This window comes from Rhopalosiphum maidis, chromosome 1 (assembly GCF_003676215.2).
Source record: "Rhopalosiphum maidis isolate BTI-1 chromosome 1, ASM367621v3, whole genome shotgun sequence".
Lineage (NCBI taxonomy): Eukaryota > Metazoa > Arthropoda > Insecta > Hemiptera > Aphididae > Rhopalosiphum > Rhopalosiphum maidis.
Window position 1 is genome coordinate 14,429,011 of NC_040877.1, and position 22,639 is coordinate 14,451,649.

Consider the following 22,639-nt stretch of genomic DNA (forward strand, 5'->3'; position numbering starts at 1 on the left):
ACCGGCATAGTTATTAAATGAAATAAAAAAAAAACAACTGTGGTGTGCTCATGTATAGCTATTGATAATGTCTATTATTATTATTTATAATTGCTATAGAACATGATTATATCAATGGATATAAATTTAGAAAATAAGAAAATAAAAATTATAAAACAATTAAACAATGATAAGTTTACAATTTAAATGTGAATTTTGAGTAAACAGTAAAAGGTAAATAGATTTATTAGGAATAATTTTTAAGAATCCTTCCCAAATACATACCCGCCATTGTTAATACCAGATAAAAGTTAAATACGTATTACTTATGTATAGTCGATATTAAAATATTTAAAATACATCGTATAATCAAACTAAATTCGAGTACTTATATTATATATATTTTATAATATATTGTATATACCATATTATTAAGTGAAGGAACTATCATTCTCAAACCTAAAATTTTAAGGTTGAACAGAAGTTATTACTACCTAAGCTATATGTAACCAAAAAAGAAAATAATTTATTTTACTTAAATGTTGTTTGTTGTAACTAAAATTACTCATTCATGTAGATGGGTACCACCTATAATGTTTCATTATTTTATGCCATCTGAATACATAACAATAATCTGATCCTTGGAAATCATTTGTTAAAAAGAGAAAATCTAATGTTTTTATATATAAGGTGAATACGTTTTGTTACCTCTTTTCCCATGTTACAAAATATATTCAAATTAGAAATATGACGTCATTTGTGCAGCTTTAATAAAATACGTATAATGTAAAGACGTGATTCGGTTTGAGTTTTCATGTTTATGAAATTTAATCTCTTGACATTTCTTTTTTACGGAGTTACATTTGGGCATTTTTTTTTTAAAGTAGATGTAAACTGAAAATTATATTTTGCTCCGTACTCCATCTTACTTTTTTGGGTTAATGAAATAAGTAAAAACTGAATTTTTTTTTTGAGTTTTTAATTGTATTTAACTTAAATTCTACAATCGTATACGTTACAATTTTTGTGAGATATTGTATAATAACAAGTATGTGATGAATTTTAAATATTAAAAAATAAAATGCTTTTTTGGTGAAAAGAATTTGTTTTTTGATTTGCGCATTGTCCAAACAAGTAAAATTTATAATATTGGTAATATTTAGGATTTTAAGCTTAACAGTTTTTGTCTATCAATACACTTTAAAAAGTTCTCTCTACAATGATTTTTTATGTATAAAATGCTATCGTGCTATTTTACAACATTACTATATTTTATTATGTTATTATCACAAACATAATTCTGTTGCTAAATACCAATAGTTTTTAATGTTTCTATAACGTTTTAATTAATATATATTAATGAACGTATATTATTAAATATAGTATACAATTAAATATATTACATAATAGATGATGAATTATTTTTTTACGAAGCCATTGGTATTTAATTAATGGGCGGTGAAATTGTGGTGAACAAGAGGTCTCATTATAGATTGGGCGTTATTAATGAGTTAAATTAAGGGTGCTGACGGTTAACGGATTGGGATTAATGGGTACTTAAAATGATTTGATGTCGATTAAACAGTGTCTCGGCGTTGTATTTGGTTATTTGGTTATATAATAAGTCATAAAATTAGAATTTTTAAGATGATGATTTTACGGTATAGTTCTTATTTAATGTTATTATGTTTACAATTCACATCGGTATTTAAATTAAACATATTTTACTTTATTTTAATATCACATTGTGTTATGATTCAATTTTATTGAATCATATTAATTTAATTATGTGGACTTTAGTTAGTGAGTAAATATATATATATGTATATTTAAATTTGCTTATTATATTTTCAATTCTATTTATTTTTAATTTTTGGTTACAAAACATATTAATTTTTTATGAAAATTTGTTTCTTGTTTATCCAATAATCATATTTAGGTATTTGTTTGGATTATTATTTTTAAAAATTTAAAAATACCAATAAGTTAATAAAAATGTATTTATTTATAAATTTTTTAAGTACCTATTTGTTTCGATTTCGTCAAAACCTTAAAATATATATAATATATAGATACATATTATTTTTGTTTAAATTAGAGTACATGAGTTCGTTAAATCGAAAAGTTTCTTACACTTTGTTTTCAATGATATCGCTATCATTCCTCATATAGGATCTTATATAAGCTTATTTACAGATAGGTGGGTTTTGAGAAGTCGGCATGAGTACGATGCTCGTAGATGCTGTAAGGTGGTAAAAACTTTTTGGAAGCGCATAGTACCGGATCAGAAGAACTTCCGGTTGTATAATCTTAATTAAATCATATTAAAATTTCTGCAAAACGACAGAGTTCAATATTATTAGCCACGCTTCGTCGGTGTACATATGCATATGGAAAACGGTATTGTCGAAATGTATATTGGTTATTTTCTACGTTGGGATGTATGTGGTTCACAGAATATGACCAAAAGCTTAAACATTTATAGTAAGTTTATTCCTATAGTCGGATGATGAGACAAAAACATAATTTTAGATTCAAAGGAGTAAGGACATGGGTCAAATTAATTTTGAAATGTAGAGCTTACGAAAGGATTTATGTCTTGTATTACTAATCTACAAAAGGATGTTTTTACATTGAAAAGTAATGGACTATGTATAGAAATAAATTAATTATGTTGCGGAAATGATATCGTAGGTTTGTTAAAGAAATGTTCGGATTGGTGTACTATCTAGATGTGTGATTCACCTAACGTTCTGTTCGGATGTCGAATTAAATGTGAAGTTGCCCTGTTTATTCTTTTGAAAACTACACTCTTGGGGTTTTCGTTGTGTGTAAACTTTTTGTGTACATTTTTTACTAACGGCATTAATTTATCGTCATAACCTTTTTTCCATTCCCTCTTCCACCACTAACCGCCTTCACAACGACCCAGCCGACGAGGAAATCGCTCCGTTTTCATTTGCGAAACCCATTAGGATTAAGGAGTCTTAAGAAGGACAAAAACCCTCCCTCACGTTTCAACCGCTGTACACCCCTTTCTCATCGGGTAAAATAGACCTGTGACGGTTACGAAGTAATGTTTCTCATATAAATTCCATTTCCTTTAATTTCTCGGTATTTTGTGGCTATGGGGAACAGCACAAACTAGAGAGGGTTATTATGAAAACGGGTGAAATGCCGTGATTTATAAAATATCCATCCCGTATATAATAATTGTGTGGAAAAACTTAATCCTTTTCTTCCTTCTAAGCTGCTATTTACCTGCTTTGGCGAGAGACTGTTATTGTACTTTGTTTGAAGTTAAAAAAAAACACTCTACATAATCGCTAAAGTGGTATTGTACTGACAGTATTAAACATTATATATTATTATAGTGAAATAGATATTTCATCAACAGTCATCCCCCCCCATTATGTAATAATATGCGTTTTCTATAATACATAGATCGCAACTCGGCTGTACCGTAGCTTTATTGAGGCGTATCATTATATATGGATGCCGTCAATGCTGAACATTGACTGATAAAATCACCCTGTTGTAAATTAAAGTCCATGAAAACCTACTGGGAAAACGATCTGTGCTTTTGGCTATGGACTTAGCAATTTAACTTGGAACCTTGCCAATTGGCCTGCTATTCATTCAGTCATTCACATACGCCGCACTGTTTGAAAAGTACGACACATCACGTTTTGACATTAACAGTTGAGAATATTATTACTATATACTAAAATCAGTAACGTATTTTAATGTGCCTTTTTTTTTTTAAACCTATTATAATAATACATGGGTCATTTTGTCTTTTGTTCGCGTGGTTCTAATTTAGAGTATTGTCGTGAAACGTGTTGAATGGGGAACAATATGTGGTCAAAAGGGGCGTTCCATTAGGTGCCATCAACGACTCCCGGAGTTCAGTTACACTTGTACATGTCTGTACATCACAATCTCACTCGTTATCATAATATACTGTTTTCCCATGTATGGAATTCTATAGTAGTCAGGTATAGTAGGTATGTGGTGAATTTAAAAATGTACGCTTTATACAGGTATATAACAAAAATAATAATATAGCTTGGTAATTTTAAATTTATTTACCTATAAGTATTATATAAATCAATTTTTAGACGTGTGTTAGTTATTTTAAGAAAAAAATGTAAATTAATATAATATTTAGATCATTGTAATTTTAATTTTGTATATAGCTTATGTATTCGCTATTCCCTATTCGTTCATTATTTATAACATTTTTGATATGATATAATAGAGTGCGTTTTAATTTGTTAATAAAAATGCTTTACACGCAGTCGTTTGTCTCTGTGTTGTACATACACATGATTAATAAAAAAAAACTTATAATAAATAAAGTATATTAAATACATAAAGGTACATTATACAAAGTGTAAATAATATATAAATAAATAATACATTTTTGTTCCAAATTTTCAATACACTTATTGTTTTGGATATTAAAATCAATGTGTATTTCATATCAAAACGATATAATATGCGTTTTCACTCGTAGGTTTTTTTAGTTTAAAGCGAGTTATAAATATTTGTAAACACTTTTATATAGTATTTAAAACTCACTTAAAATTAAAATATTTGTAGAGAACGGGAAAGCATGAATAATGTTATCGTCTGTATGAACTATGCAACGTATTTAACTTCAATTATTTTTATTGATAAATTTACTATATGCGTAATACATATGCATTATTGTCTCTGATGTGTTGATGTGTCAAGGTTTTAAATTTACTGAATGAAGAGTTTTAGGTTGTTTGGTCTTGTAGTGGGAAATTGGGACACGATCGATCACTGCATATACCGTCATCGTCTGTAATCTGTATACATGCGAGCACTATGTTCCCTTCCAATCCCTTCTATAGATTTATTTCTCTCTTTCTCCCCCTCCCTCACTCTCTCTCAAATTTTACTATCGACCCTCTTGTTCTAGCACGGCAAATGCGTATATAGCTGATATGCCAACTTTCAGCAGGGAATTTCCATTTGTCCGGCATGCATAATTAACTTGGAGCCCCCTCCTACCTATAGAGCCAAGTTTCCCAGTTTTCGATCACCCTCGGGGAAACTTTACTCCTTCCTCAAACGTTGGATACATGTCAGTCAGGTATACGAGGAGAGAGAAGGCCAAAGTAGGATTGAGGTAAAGCGCATAGAAATCGACTGTTGTTTGATAAACATGATTCTTTTAAAGAATATTTCAAATATTTATACGAAGTTATTTTTTAATGTTATTTTTCTCCGTAAATTGGTTTTCATATTTAACGGTTTTGTTGATATATTCAAAAAGTAAGATAAAATGCTAGTAAAATGCACACCTACACATTAAGAAAAAAATGTTGGTATAGAAAATTATCTATTATTTGTCGTCACGTTTTCAAATAATTAAAATATGCGTACATATATTATACACTTATATAGGCTCTATAATATAAACTAATGATGATGATGTTATAATATTATATTTTATTCACACTTTAACTGTAATTTGTTAAACGATAAATGTATTTATATTAATCAAACCGGAAAGCATATTGGTTAGTCAAAACGAATGACAGGTACTTAACAATAAACTACTAGGTATATTATATTATAATTTTCGATTTATTTATCATGCAGAAAATGCTTATTATGTTCTATATTTATAAAAATATTATTTTCAGAAATTAATAATTATTGTGGCTCTGTGAATTGCATGGACTAGGTAATATAATAATTGTAAGTTGTTGATTCCAAATTTATGCAATTAGCCTGGGAATAAAAATATTCATACAGAGAAACTTTATTTATGTATATTATACAGCGATATACATTGTGTGTTAAATTGTAATGCCTGGTAGGTAAATGCTACGATTAAAGTGTATAATTCTTGTCTAATTGTATTACTTTGTAATGTATAATATGTCTAATATTTATATACTGCCATGATCAAAGTATATAATTTATATTCATTTATTTTTCCGCTTATACAAAACGTGGATTTTAAGCATAATTAAAATATATATACATAAAATAAAATACTAATTAATTACTTATAATCATATTATGTATTAGTATTTTAATATATATTATTTTTGTTTTAAATATTTTAGATATTAATTATACAGTGTGATATTAAATTATTTTTTATTACATTTATTTAAACATGTCCGCGTTTTAAATAAAAAAATCTAAATACTTTGAAATCTTTATTACATATATGTATAAATGTAAAATTATTGTTTATTGTATAAAAATAGACATGAATAAAAAATAGTCAACAATATTTTGAGTAAGCTGTACTAGAGCTATATTATAGAGTCTATTTTAGAGGCGTTTTATCGGGGAATATTTGTAAACGATTATTATTACATTTTACAAATCATTTTTTACAAAACTATGTTTTTGTTTAGCTGTTGGAAATACATTTTTAAAAATTAAATCTTTATAGGCTGAGGTACAAAGAATATAAACATTTATTTCTTGTATATAAAAGTAAAACTTCTATGATGTTCAAAGCTTAGTTTTTTTTCAAGAAATAAAAATACGGCAAAAAATAAATTGATAATGCTGTAAACGCTGTAGATTTTATTCTAAATTTAAAAAGGTTTTAATCGGAAAAAAAATGTTATTAATATAAATTAAAATTACTACTGCATAATAGTTAAAATTATCTTCATAAGTATCCTTTGCCTTCCATTTCCAACCCTGCAAGTAACCGAGAATTGTATTGTATTTAAAATCGTCCCGAGTGGTCGACGAATATAATATTTTTCGTATATATTACAGCGAATGTGTTTTGTGACAAGTTTAGAATCATCTTTTGTCTGGGAACTAGAGTGTGCGTGCGTGCATGTGGATGCGTGCGTGCATGTACATGAGTGTGTGTGTGTGTGTGTGTGTGCGCGCGAGCGCGTGTGTTTGTGTGTGTGTGTGTGTGTGTCATTTTTGGTATTTCATTACTGTACTCTATCATCGAAATCTTGAAGGGTTGTGATGAAGAGCGCTAAAGCTCCAAAATTAGTCTCTTTACCGCATGAAGTGAACCCTTCTTACCCTCTCTTTATATATAGTCTTCCTTCATACTATGTCCGTGACGTGATTAAACTCTTGTCAGTCGGACAGGCCGATAATTATATTTCCGGAACGTTTGGCTCGTGACTTATTTTTCATTACATCTATGACGTTGTATGTGCTAACATTTTAGTATTTTCACTTATAAATACAAAATTAGTATTCAGTATTAGTGTTATTAAATTAAATTTTATGACATTCATATTTATTTATACGCATATATATATATATATACAATATACATAATTCTAAACACCACTATTTTAACTATCGTCGATACTTTTAAAAATCATAAAGTATAAATATACATGAGTTTAATAATTTGTTTTCTTGGAAACTGTTATATGGGTTTATGTGTATATATTTTTATTAATCGCCATAGTCTACATAGAATCAGATTTAGAGAAATAAATTAATGTTTTAGATCACAGCATTTTATTGCCAATAAAAATTAGCTAAATGGGTTAAGTATTTGAATGCGACAGATAATAATTATTAATAGTATTTTTAGATTTCAGGAGTTAAACATTTTTATTTAATTAATAAGATTATTTTGTTTATATATGTATTGTCGACACTTGTACGAGTACATTATATTATAAAAAAAAAAAATAGTTTGAGAATTTTTACTAAAATAACACACATTTTTATTAAAATCGTGTTTTATCCTGAAGTTTGTTTAGCGTTATTTATCGGTTATGTGTTAACATAAAGGTTGACCAAGATAATATGTATGTTTCATATAATGGTGTTCGATTAATTTTTATTTGGGATTTACAATCGCGCATCGATGGGGCTATTGCTTATGGATTTTGTACTACAAACAAAATACGGTGTGTAAACAAGAAAAGAATAGGTATAGGTTTTCAACGGTCCATAATGTTCACTAAGTCCATATTTTTAGCCATGACAGGAATAGTCTGAGAGTTGAGTTTTGTTTTTATTATATTTTTTACATGCGTGCAACATTTAGTTTTTTTACAGTAAATTCGTTTGTGTTGTTTGTTTTTGTTATATATATTTCATGGTGTTGACAGATTGATAATACTAAATAAAAACATTGAAAATTATTTTATTTTTGATTCTGAGCAAAGCAATGCAATGTGTAAAAGTTTAAAATAACATAATTTTTAATCGAAATTTACTGCTACATCAAAAAGTGTCATTAACAATGGAAACAAAATTTGTAGTAATAAATGACTATTTATTTATTTTTTATCTTTATTTAAATCAATAATATCAACTGATTAGTACATTTTGTTCGGTATAGGAGAGAAATTAAATAATTAGTACTTAGTAAGACAATTTTGATCGTTATAATGATTATAATTTTTTTATTATGCTTTTCATATATTTGATGATTACAAAATTTCGTTTATATAATATATTTATTATTTTATTTGTTTTGTATACGTCTAGGTAATTAAGAAACATTACTTATTTATTAATTATGTACAAAGGGCGATTTTTTCAGTGATGAAACATACATTATTTCGAAAAGTATTAACTTTTTTAAAAATTAGAAAAAGTTTTTTTAGAAATGTAAGACTTGCAATTCTATCATATCAAGTTGCTCTTATTTCTTCATTTTATGTTAAATTTGTTAGTGAATCCACTCTTCACGTTTTATTTTATAAATACTAATAAATATTTAAAACATACACATCCTAAATACATAATTTAAATATTTATAAATTAAATAATCATTGTTTCATATATTTTATATATCAGAACTTTTTGAAAAGTACCTAATATTATATTTATGATTACCAAGTACATAGTGTTTGATAGTAAAATGTTATATAATAATAAAAAAGTAGGTGTCAAGTACTTAAGTGTACTTCGTCATTGAGTTAGTCACTGTAATGATTTTTCCTTTGAATATCTAATATTGTTTAAATTTTACTTAAAGTATCTATTGATTTTTTTTTTAAATTGTAAATATAACAATTTATGATAATCTTGTTTTTAATTTTCATGATTTTTAACCAAATTAAAATTTTTAGATTTTTTTGGTTTCAGTATAAAATATATTTGATAAATCTTGTATTACATTTTTAATTTCTGGACTTAGTGAAATTTTTTTTTTGAAATTTATAGAAATAAAAATAAAATTAAAATGTCTATTAATTGCTTTAATCGAGTCAAAATCATTTGAAAAAATTATACCATGTATAGTAAATGCTAATATAAATATTTGGCGAAAATTTCAAGTATCTACGGTGGTTGTTTATTTGAATTTGAACAAAATAAGTATTTGTATAAGATATTTGTCTAAAATTTGTTGTAATTCTTATTTTTTTCTTATATTTTTTAAGTTGAAAATCAAAGCAGTTTTTTTACTAAAAATTGTACATACCCACAAAAAAATCAAAAATATATCATCGTAAAATCAATACTACATTCAACGCTCATCTCGGAATTTAAAATAAATACCTATTTTATGTTAATGACTAATGAGTAATGATAAGTTTGTATTTTTTTTTTTACTCTCTACGTATTATGTGATTGTGAATTATATTTTTTGTGATGTTAAAAATGTTCATACAAATTAATATTTATTCGTTGGATCTTGTACGTATCAATAGTCAATCATACATTTAGAATTAGTATGGTCTACTTAGTACAACATTCAAAAATGTAATAATTATTTGTATTTTATGTATCTAAAGTATTACATATACAAATCACATTTTATGCAATTTTATGAGTAATATTAATATTTAATTATAATTGAAATATTTATATGGGTTTTGTGTGTAATGGCAGATGTAAATATTGCAAATAATTAGGAACGAAAGATATATTTAAGTTAGGCTCAGCAAAATAATAAATGTAGATATAAAAAGTCTTTAAAAATACTCTCAAAAAATTTAAAAATGTCAGTATAAAAAATGATTGCAAAATATTTTTGTCTACTTGTAGGAACAGATTATTCTTTGACATTTGCATAAATTTAATACCTAAAATACGGGTTTGGTTGACGTCAATAACTAGAAGAAAACTTGAAATTATTAGAGGTTAGTAGAAGGTTAATGGCAAGAAGACTTGCAGCAAATAAAAATAAAATTAATCAAAAATAAATGTATAGCCAATAACATTAAAAGAAAAAAACTAAATGCAAAATCACAATGAATAATTACTATTTTATTTATTATAGTTTAAGTTAATCATTACTAGAGGTAATTATAAGATAAATATCCTTTTACAGGGCAAATTCAGGGATAATAAATGTACTAAGTTTGTTTCAATATTGTCAAAAATAAATCGATCATTTAATTTAAAAAAAAAACTCAACATAAAAGTCAATTTTATATTATCAGCAGGTAATAAAATATTAGTAAACTATTAGTGGGAATTACCGAGTCAATTGGAACCGACCAATGAGAATTGTTAGTTTAAATACTAGTGATGAAATCATAACGTACGTTTTTCAGATGCTTGATAATAATCATGGAATATACCTACGGTTTTGTTTTTATACATTTTATAAATAATGTATACGGACTGCTGCAGACAAGAGCTTGCAAAAATATAACTAAAAAAAAAAAAAAAATCATAAATATTGTTATCGATAAGTAATACCTATAGCCTATAGGAATTACCTCCTCATGTACGATGTGTAGGTACGGCCAATTGCATGGGCCGCAGTGTTGCGTATTACACGCACGCCTCTGTAATATATTAAATGTCGACATTGACACGTTGACCAATGAAGACCTCTGTCGAGAAGGATTTCCGTGGGCATATCTAAAGTACGAAGGATTAAGCGAGTATTTACTGCGATGCGCAAACAGGCTTTTTCCTTGTTGCAGCGGATACAGGTACCTATATAGTTGATCCTCGGGTGCAGAAAACGTTGAGCCGCACCAAACACATGCACATCGCACACTGTACGCTTTCACCGGACGTAGGATTATCGCATATACTTGATCCTTACAAATGTTTTTATTTTGTATGCAAAAAAAAAAAAAATAATAAAATAAAACGCTAACAGTTTTCTATGAAATATATTTGATCTGCCCACCGCGTGAGTGGTGGAGGGAGGGAGTTGTGTTGCTGCACTACGACGGTGAGGTAATGCGTTCAGCTGGGTTCCTGGACATTAGCGGTTTATGAATTATTAAAATATCTGACTGCCAGGAGTTTCTTCGCCGGTGCCGAGTCCATTAGACACTGGCAATATATCCGGGGGTAGAGGGGACCCCGGTAAAGGTCGGCATAGTCGATGACGGTGGTAGTGGCGGCGGCGGGAGTTTCTCCCTCGGGGATCCTTGTGTACCAGTTTTACATAAACCTCTCTGCCTGAAAAAAAAACGTCTGTCGGGATCAACAAAATATTGTAAATGGATAAGAGGAGAAAAATATATTATGTCGGTTGAGGGCGGAGTTAGTATTTACACTTGGAAACAGTGAAATACATATTTAGTAGTCGTTCGATTGGCTCGGTGATGGGAGTTTTTTTTTAATAACATCATTTTTCTCAAACGTCAAAAACTTTTGGTTTTATATTACAGTGTTCGTCAAAAAGAAATATGTGTATATACATATCCTTTATCCTTTATCGTCATTACCTGAATTAAAACTGTATACAAAAAATGTGTACTTTGTGTTTCTAACAACATTTAAGGACTTCTTAATTAGTTTTTTGCCGTTAGAGGAAAAGCAATAGTTAATCAGTTTAATTGATATTAACGTAAAACGGTAGTTTTTTTAAATAAAACGTTTTGGCTAATGACTCGAAAATCTTGAATGCACGTCTAAACAGTATAAATCCATTGTTTAAAAATTATATTTTTAACAGCTTCTAAGATAAATATCAAATAGAAAATCTTTAAACAATATAACTTTTTTTGTTGTTGTTATTTTAGTATTTTAAATTGCTTGAGATAATTTTTCAAAGTTATGTGGGACGTATGGCTTTTGAGAAGGCCATAAGCGTAATTTCTTCATAAGATCTTGCAAACTATACATAACTTATAGATTATAATATTTACAACAATCAGTAGTAACTTGGGCTTATTGCCGGCGGGATATTTTAAATTATGATGCATAGAAAGATAATCTTTCAAAAATTAAAAAAGATGAAAAGATGAAAAAAAATCAAATTAAGCTCATAATATTTAACATTTTATGAAAATTTTATATATACTAAATCCATGAAATTATAACACCATTGTCTTGTATTTAAAAATGTTTTATATTGTTTTTACGTCATCCCAGAAAACTTAAAATACATTGTGTGGTTTATTATTGGACAGTCATCATTCCTCTTTTAGTAGGTGGTCTAACACATCAGTTTCTCCTAGGTTTTTAATTCCATTTTTAGTCTTGACATGTCTTCATATTCATTTAATCATTTGTGTTTGTGTGCAAAATCCCTAACTTTTGAAAAACTCTTAACTTGTCAGTACATATAGATATTATGTATGTAAAATATAGTTGTGTATCTATATTATATAATATATTCATATTTAATAATTAATAAGTTATATTACTAATTAGTAATTGCTGTAGTCGTAGTGTAGACAAATTGTGATGTATCGAGTATTCCATTTTTTCAACTTAATTAGTGGATTCAATTAAAAATCTCGCGTGCCTGGTATTTATAAAATAAATATTTTTGTATGTTCTTATTTCCAACCATATGTTACAATAGTAATTTAACTGGAAATATGTTGGTCTATTATAGAATGTTTTACGTGTTTTCGAGGTTAAATTAGTATAAGGTATGAATTATTTATTTTATTAAGTCGAATTACTAGTTTTCTTTTGTTTTACGAAGAACGGAAATTCATCCGTAACATAATACATTTTTATTACAAAACCATCGGCATTGTGTTGGGTACTTAAACTTATCTTAATAATAATAATAATAGCATTTATCAAAGTATCACAGGAAATGACTAGATAGTTTATATAATTTTAATAAAGTAGAAATTTTATGATTTTACTGTATTATATCTTTGTTATAGTTATATTTCAATGAAAGTCGTTTTAAATTATTAAAATTACTGTAAAAATATATTGCAACAAGTTTAATAATTTTATAAAGATTTTAATTTTTTTTTTAATCTTATTTCAGTGATTACTATTTACTTACCTACATAACATTAGTAAAATATCTATTTTGTTTTTATTAATTAGTATTTTTAACAAAAATAAAATGTATTTTCGTGAAAATCTTTATAACGATTTATATTTTTTCCTATTTTACATTAATCTTAGATATATTTATATTATAAATGTTAATAATAACCACTATGAATCCATTTTTAATTTTAAATATGAATGAAGTTTTAGTTTCTATTTATTTGTAACTTTAAGGCTTTTTTTTTGTTTACGAACACGACTTGACGTCTTATCAATAATACTCCAAAAGTTGTATATTAGTCTCATCAACACAATAATTTTTAAACAGTTAAACATAACAATAACGTATCTTTTTTCGTGATTAAGACAACAGCCACTCAAAACAGCGAAAAAATGGTCACTTTTTTAAATTGAGATTGTTTTTATAAAGTACTTTATAATTAACTTTATTATTATAATATATTCTGCATTCGGACGCACAACTGATAATTGAATGAACGCATTATGTATTTTTTTCTATATATCTTATTAAACATCGGGATAATAAATAATAATATTGAACTGCTTAATGCAGGCACGTATACAAAATAAAATTCGGGGGGGGGGAGGGGTTACAAAATATAGCAATACAAATTGTACCACAACATAATAAAACAATTTATTCCTCGTTACTCGAAATTATTTCGGGGGGGGGGAGGGGTTTGAACCCTCTCTGTATACGTGCCTGGCTTAATAATAGTTTAATAATACCGTTTTAGAGTATTCGTCTATTGTATACACATGCCTGTAAGAAACTATAGTATTACATTTATAGTTTTACATTTCTGACTGTTTACTTTTTTTCTGTTACTTAAATGCTTAATTATATTGTAATATATATTATTATTTTCGTTATTGTTTTCATTTGGTTTACATTAATAAAATAGGCTTCAATCAGAAATAAAAATTACATACCAATTAACTAATAGAGAAAAAATATACCTACAATTTTATACATGTTACAATATTATATGGGCATTCTATATCTACAGATTATGGACATATGCTGGTGTGTTAATCGAAATAATTGTCGTAGTGTAAATGCCTCAAAGAAATGATATCTTGGCCAATGTCGATCGCATTTTTTCACTATAGATTATGTTTTAATTTACAGACAGGATTTTCTTTTGTTTTCTACGAATCACGTTAGAATGGAACATCACGGTATCAGTTCTTTTGCTGTGATATGCCACGTAGTTCATCCTAGAACACGGTATTAACCAGTAATAAGTTATCTCGTAAGTCATAATATAATATTTATAATTGTAATGGGGATTCGGTGTTTAAATAAATCGTAAAAATATTCTTCAATAGTACATTATTTGTCTTGGAAAATTGTTGTTAATCTAATGAACTAAACGAATTAACTTACATGTATGTGTTGTAATACATATAATATAATATGTATTATCATTGATTATAAATATTAGTGTTTATAATTAATAGTATTATGTAATTATATGATTTATCATCATACATAATAAGTGTTGTGCATCGCCGTCGAAAGAACAAAAGATCTTGTTAATCGTAGTCGCAAGACCACTCGTTTCTGTTTTTTGGTCATCGATATTAAATATTGTGTTCATTGTTACGAAATGCCAAGACTATGATTCGTTTTAGAAACCGTAAAACCACCTCTCTATTTTAAACAATTATTATCATAATACTTTTATTGTATTGCTAGGTATCCAAATCACGATAGTACATGATCCTCCCGATAATTTTATAAGTACACTGCAGCAATATACTTAATATAAAGTAAATTCTTATTTCTGTTAATTCAATTAATATTATAGATAACTGATACATACAGTTATTATGTTGTCGAAACTTTTAAAATATCGAAGGTTCAACTTTTAGTTTACTTTGAATGTGTGGTATTTTCGTTTATTGTTTTACGCTAGTAATTCACAATAATTATTATAATTTTAAATTATTCAGTTTGTTTAGTAATAATAATATTATATACCTGTTGTAGTTATTAAAATTTGTTTAATTGGCATTAAAATAAGTATGACGTTTGACTTTCTCGTGCTTTTTTTTACATTTTTCGGTGCTAATTAGCATGGTTATAGTAATTATTTATTAATAAATAAATGTTGCAAAAACATTAAAAAAATGGTATTTTTGTTTTTCCAATAAATTATATGAAAGTCATGTAATATTAGTAGTATTGTAGCCCTTTAAGTTAAAATATATTGTTGTTAAAATGAAGGATCCGATTACTGGTTAAAATCCACGTTACAGACTTTTATAATTATTATAATCTTGTAATAACTAAGCTAATGATTTCGCATCTTTGTGTGTTTCATATACAATATACATTTACTTGTATTACAAATGGAGTAAATATTATAGTTTTATTCAAATTAAACAATTGTTTGAATTAATATTTATTCAATAGTTAGACAGTATATGAGATGATTTAGGTTTTTAGATATTTTTTTTAGACTTATTCGATTTAAGAATTGTACACGAATTAATTATAATTTGTGGACCTCAAGATAGTAATATTTAAAATTTGGCAATATAGGTCACCAGTTAAGTTTATCTTAATATCTCTGTAAAAAATATTTAATATCAATATTTGTAGATACGGATTGTTTTATCCTGATATTTAAATCAAAAAGTAATAAAATGTAAGATTTAGGTGTAGATTTAGAAAACACATTTCATTATCAAATTATTATCTAGAGATTTATGAACCAATCCGATTATTTATTTAACAAGGTTATAAATCTAAATGCAAGTATAACATAATACACGTATCAACATAATTATTGTTATAGCTGCAGTAATCTCTGTAAATAATGGTTGAGTTATTTGTTTGAAATATAATATAACATTATTGTTAGTATAAGTGTTCGTTTAATTCTTAATCACTATTGTCAACAAATGTAATATATATATATACAATACACAATATATATATTGTGTATTGTATAATATTCATATTACTAGGTATATATGATACCCGAGAGTATGTTAATTTTGATACTAAATAATCTGATAAAATATTTGACCAATTTGTAACTATAAAATATTGTTTATCTCTAATACCTATGATGAATCTGTGATGAATAAATATCAAATTATAATTTTGATGTTAAATTTGACTAGACACTTAATTATGCCGAGTACAATTTAATGTATATTAAAATAAAATTTAACTATGTATAATATATTCTACTTTGCCGATGACCTAGTATGTTTAGAGCTAATGGGGATATGAGATTACATTGGCATACAATAATATATCTTTTGTGGATTGTAGAATATTTTTTATAAATTTAGTGAAATTATCAACAATATAGTTTGGTGATGTAAGACCCTAGGACAGAGGTGGCGAACCTTTTTGGGGTAAAGTGTCAAATTTTTCCAATCAAAGTTTTAAAAATTTTTAACGTGCCCAAAGGAAATTAAATTTTCCAAGGCTAAAAATAAAGTTACTGATGATTTATTATATATTATTTTATTAAGTAAGCATACCTTTTTTTTGTCATTATAATTTTTTAAATGTATATAATTTGTTTTTTTGAATTTTTTATAACAGTTATAATCAAAACTTTATTATAAATAACATAATTTTTAATAATTTCAATTTTTCATGTACCATTGAAATTTGATCAACGTGCCACCTTTGGCTCGCGTGCCATAGGTTCGCCACCCCTGCCCTAGGATAATACAGCACAAATTTAAGATGATATACGCCTCATTGATAAATGTAAAGATAAATATCCAAATGGTGATTCACACCATTATAATAATATTGTGATAACATTTTAATAGTTTAAAAAAAATTGTACATTGTTAGTATTGACTATTGGTAACTGTTTTTGGTAAAAATTATATATGCCTTAATGTGTCACTAATGTTATCATATTATTGAATCAATTTTATATATTCAAAGTGACTATTGTTGTCGAATATTTATATTAAATAGTAAATCGGGATACTAAAATTATGATGAATTGCTTATGCCTCATTTAAGACTATAAGAAATATAATTTTGGCTTACTATATAATTTTAAATTTTTGAAATGTAGTTACAATATAAAGTAAACACTGTATTACAGTTGTATCCTGGTAATCACGATAATAAATATTATTAAGATAAATAAAAACTAATTAATGTAAGTAGAGAATTTTAAGGTTTCGATTGGTTTTAGTACAATAAGCTTAATATATATTTGTTTTAATGCTCTTATTCAAAATTATATTCCACCATGATTGATGGTTTATTATTATTATTATTATCTAGAAATTAAAAAACAATTTCTTGAAAAAAATATAAATGTAAAATGGTTTTTTTTACCTATTTCAATGGGTTTATATACATATCATATGTATTATATTATATATTTACTTTAAAAGTACAGAAATTGAAAAAAAATCAATTCTTTCACGAAATTACGAGTATTCATTTGGAGCAATGGTTTTAATTGAAGTAGTTTTTGATAATATACAGATGAACTTAATAATAATTCTATGAGGGTCTAATTGATGCTTTTACATTAATGTAGGATTATTTTAGTTCGAGCTTTAATTCCGTTTCGAGTAAATGGTTTATAATGAACCTCAGGTTTAAATCAATTTAAAAGTAAATCAGTATTTGCTTTTCTACGTAGGTATGTTATAAAGCTATGTACTAGAATAACTATCTCAAAGGCTCATAAAACACAAGTATAATTTTTATAAATGAATCTTATTAAATAAGCTGTTAAAAATTTTCCTGCAGCATCGAGCAATATCTGAATAATAGAGATTTTAAAATCACGATTGACTTCTTATAAATTAGTCTATGCAGGCTATAGCTATTTGAAAATCTTTGACATGATAGTCGTTTATTTATATTTAAAACTTAATCAAAAAAAAAAAAAATGCATCTTTACAAATAAAAATTAATTTTTATACGAATCGATAAAAATAAAAATGTCGTTTACAGACTTAAGTACATACATACAGCAGTAATGTTTACAAATTTTTAGTCTAAAAAATTTAGTGTATGATAATTATTTCTTAGATAAAGTACATCGTTTATATTTTGCATATAGCTTTTACGATTTTGAATTAGACATGCCATCGGTCATTTCACTGAGAAATCCCATTTATCTTATATACCATAAGTGGTATAAAAGGGGTGTTTGTATTAAGATGTATTATAATTTATATTAAGCGCATATTGTAAACACTGCAATATTGTAGTGAAATTTCTCTAGAATTCGAGTATTTAACAAATTTAACATAATTAGTCAAATAACAATACGTTTGTCCATTTATTTCTCTCTCGTTTGTCGTAATTTATAACTTATTTACTAGACTCCACTGCATGAGGCGACTGTTGTTGTTTGGGTATCTGGGTAACATGCACACAAACAGACACACGCATACACACACATCAAGGACATTGGCGACACATAATATTAATCTTCTAGGTTCTTAAGCACTATAATATATATATAATACGAGTAAATATTTTATGGTTAAACTACCTATATTATGCGGTATTATAATAATATGTCCCACCTTAGAATATAATATTAAACATAATATATTAATTATTATATATACATATAATTATTATAAATTACAATGCCATTTATCTCCATTGACATATAAAAAAAGGATATTTAACAAAAATATATAATAATATGTATTATAATAGTATTATACATACTGGTAAATATTATTATATACAAATATGGAATCGACATTTAAACCCTTAAATACCGGATTATTTGAATTAATTATAGTACGAGTAGTATGTTTAAATTTTAAACATACTGTTTTTTGAAGATTTTAATTTATTTATGTTACGATTAACATGCAAATATTTAAAACTTTTACAATGGTCAAATTCAGTGGCCAGATTAGGAAAATTGTATAATATACATTCATTTCTGGTTATTTTCACAATATTGTAATATTCCGAGAAATGCAGCAGAGTAAGCAAAACTAAATAAAGCAGAAATATTAAAGTCATCACAAAAATATTTGAAAAACTATTACTGTTTAGAAAATAAGTATTTTCCTAAAGAACTTTATAAAGTATTAACATGTATGATATCTATATAGTATTATAATGTATAATTCTAAGTAATTTTAGTTTATTTTGTTTTTTATAGAGTTAATGGTAAATTACAATTTAAAATTAGTTTTTAAGTATGTATTTTTTGATGCAATGGTTAAAGAGTCTTTGCAAAATTTATCAAAGTTATATATATATATATATATATATATAATAGACCGTAAGGTATATAATATTTTAGTAACGGAAAAAGTATAAATATATGTATACATATTTTATAATATGCACACCTGTTTTGTATTTGTTCGTGCACGAGGTGAATACACTATATAATATAATCTTATATGTAGGTATGTATATATAACTGTAGTTCCATAGCTATTAATCAAGGTTTTAATTTAACCGGTGGGATATAAATTCTAATCGAATTATTAAAATTTTCTTCGTAAAAAGGAAATGTCTCTATATAGTGCCTATTATAGTGATATAAACTTTTTTCATCATTATTTATTTATTACTGCAACAATTATTGTATTTAGTATGATAATAATATATAATTAAGTCATTTGTATTTGTAAGTAAGCGAACTATATTTGCATCCCTGCTTATTTTAAAGAAGAACTAAGGTTTTGATTTTTGAAGCGTAATTTAAATTGTTATATTATGTATAGTAGTAAAATTGTATTATTATAGCTTAAATCATAAAAAGAATGAATTCTGCTTATTATAATAATTAATTTAAATAGATGACTTAATTAAAATGTATAATTTAGTTCTTAATATTAATGGAGAATTATGTATGAAATTTGTACTTACTAATACGTATATGTATATGGTTGTAAATATTTATTTATAATATTATGTAAAATAGTTTTAAATAAGTTTACTTAGAGTTACTAAAACTGTGTAACCATTTATGAATTGACTCGGTTATGATGATAACGTGATAAGAACATTTTGGATTAAACGGAGAAACTTCAAAACAAAGGTTTATGAAGTGATTCGGGTGTTCAAAAGTGAACACAATGTATACATGAGGGATGCAGAACTGATAGTTAAGTTGATTGTACATTTATAAAGTAAGGTTGTTCCTTTAAAACAAAAGTGCTATAACCACTGATTACACACAAATAAACGCGGCTTTTTAAATTGTATATCATTATATTCATTGATATTTATATTATGTCTGAAATGTTCCTTTGTATGGTGGAAAAGTTTTGAAAGATGTTGATAAATAAAAAAAAATATATTCTTTTTAAACTACATTATTGTTCAAATTTCTATGTGGATCGACAACGTATAAATATTTAATTTTAAAATTATACAATTTTTAGTTAATATTTATCAAATTTTTCTTCGGAGAAACAACTTTAATACATCACAGTAATATTTGCTATAATTTTCAAGCGTTCATTGAGATTATAAAAAAATAGTATATTTTGAAACTCTTAAAAAAAATCCGCAAAAGCTTAGTCAACAGTTAATGAATGTTTGTAACTATAATTATTTTTTGGCAGTCAAATGTTGTTTTTCCCGAGTAATCTATCATTCATACCTACTGCAATGCACTGTCATCCCAAGTTCGAAAGATAATAAAAACGAAAATTAAAACCCATCCATTAGTCTGGCAAAGGATTTTTTTTGCTTCCATTCTTGATATATAAATCCTATCGACCTGCAGGATCAATTAGTGACTGCTAAACCCGAAAATCAAAACGTTACAGAGAATGCCATCGCGTAATTCCTCGGTTCATTTCGTTCACTTTAATGGGCCTTCGATAAGCCGCCTCACATTGGTAAATCCCCCTATATATACATGGGTACGTCAGTACCGCTTATAATACATATATTATGGAGTAAAAAACATTAATTTACAGAATTGTTATTTTACAATTATTTAATCACAGTATTCAACTATACTTCAACTAAAATATTTTTTGATTCTTATAAAATTATATAAATTCGTTTACTGTGCGCGTTTATTATAAATTATATAAATTATAATAATATGTAGCATACTTATAATATTTTTGGTATAAAATATTGTACAATTAACTAATCCAAATAATTGTTTTGATAATTTGTTTTTAAATTAAATTTTATAAAAAAGCAGATTATTGTAAAAAACGAACGTTTGATAAAGATTCGGTTTTATTAAAATCTATCTTGTACAATATATATATATATTATTAATTTCCATAATGTTATTGCGCTTAGAGGATGAAGTTTATAGTACCTATTTAAAACGTTTTGTAAATATTTTATTTATTTGTATTCGACAGTCTATAATCTTTAGTATGTAGACATTAGTAAACTAACGAAAGAATGGTTTGATCGAATTCAGATATTGCTAATAAACGATGGCTGCATGGATTTATTTAATATTTAATAGATAATTAATAATACACGCTATCTCTACAAGTATCAACATTTTTCAAAGTATTATTTTATACATTTTATTTAATGTTATATAAAATTTTGTTTTTTAAAAATGAATAAGTTAATATTTTATGAGATAGCTGTAAAAATAATCATTCTGTAGATATGTATTAATGGCAGTATACATTTTAAATTTCATATTCCTTAGCAGAATATAGTTCTGAGAGTTTTGATGTATAAATAGTTATAGCTTATAAGTTTAGAATTTAAAGTTTTTATGTGCAGACTGCTAGCTGCAGGCCAAAGTTTAGCCTAGAATACCATGTGCCACTCACCACTCTGCTCATTCAAACTTAAAATACTTATAACTAATTAATTACTCGTTCGAAATTCTCAAAAAATATTTGGAATATGAAATTAGACATGGATGTTTATTAAGACAATAAGTAAAAGACTATTAATCATCAGTTGATTACCTCCTTTGGTACCGTGGAATTATAACAATAATATTAAAACAAGTTGGTATTTTATATATTGTTAATATAGGTATTGATTCCATCAGTTATATTTTACAGTGTAAAAAATCGTTTGAAATGTATATTATTCCAATAATGTTTATATCATTAATTTTCTTCAAAAGATTTCTTTTATGATGTATTTATTTTAATTTGCGAAATTTCTGTATACCCATAAATCCACCACGGGGACCATTCGAATAGAATTAATTTTCGCCAACTGTTTATATAGCGTTTACCAAAACGGTACATATACATTTATAAATAATATATATATATCAAAATACCTCGCATGTACAGGCACATTGAGTAAATATCTTAATCCTTTTAAGCAATATGCAATAGTGGAAGTATACAATGTCTTTTAGTTTAGTTCTGGATTTAAACTCCGAGAGAACGATACATACACATATAAATTATGTGTAATTTTTGTCTCACGGTGTTTGGATTCAATTTTTAATTACAACTATAGTAATGGAATTTCTATTTAGTCTCCTCAACAATCGAAAGACGTTCGAATACTCACTATACTCGC

At 26.1% G+C, this 22,639-nt stretch overlaps 1 protein-coding gene across 3 annotated transcripts in view; it reads left to right on the forward strand.

The window, feature by feature from the left end:
* LOC113549443 (polypyrimidine tract-binding protein 2) overlaps positions 1-22,639 on the forward strand; it is a 175,638-nt gene that overhangs the window by 23,203 nt on the left and 129,796 nt on the right. The gene's annotated exons all lie outside the window — the stretch shown is intronic.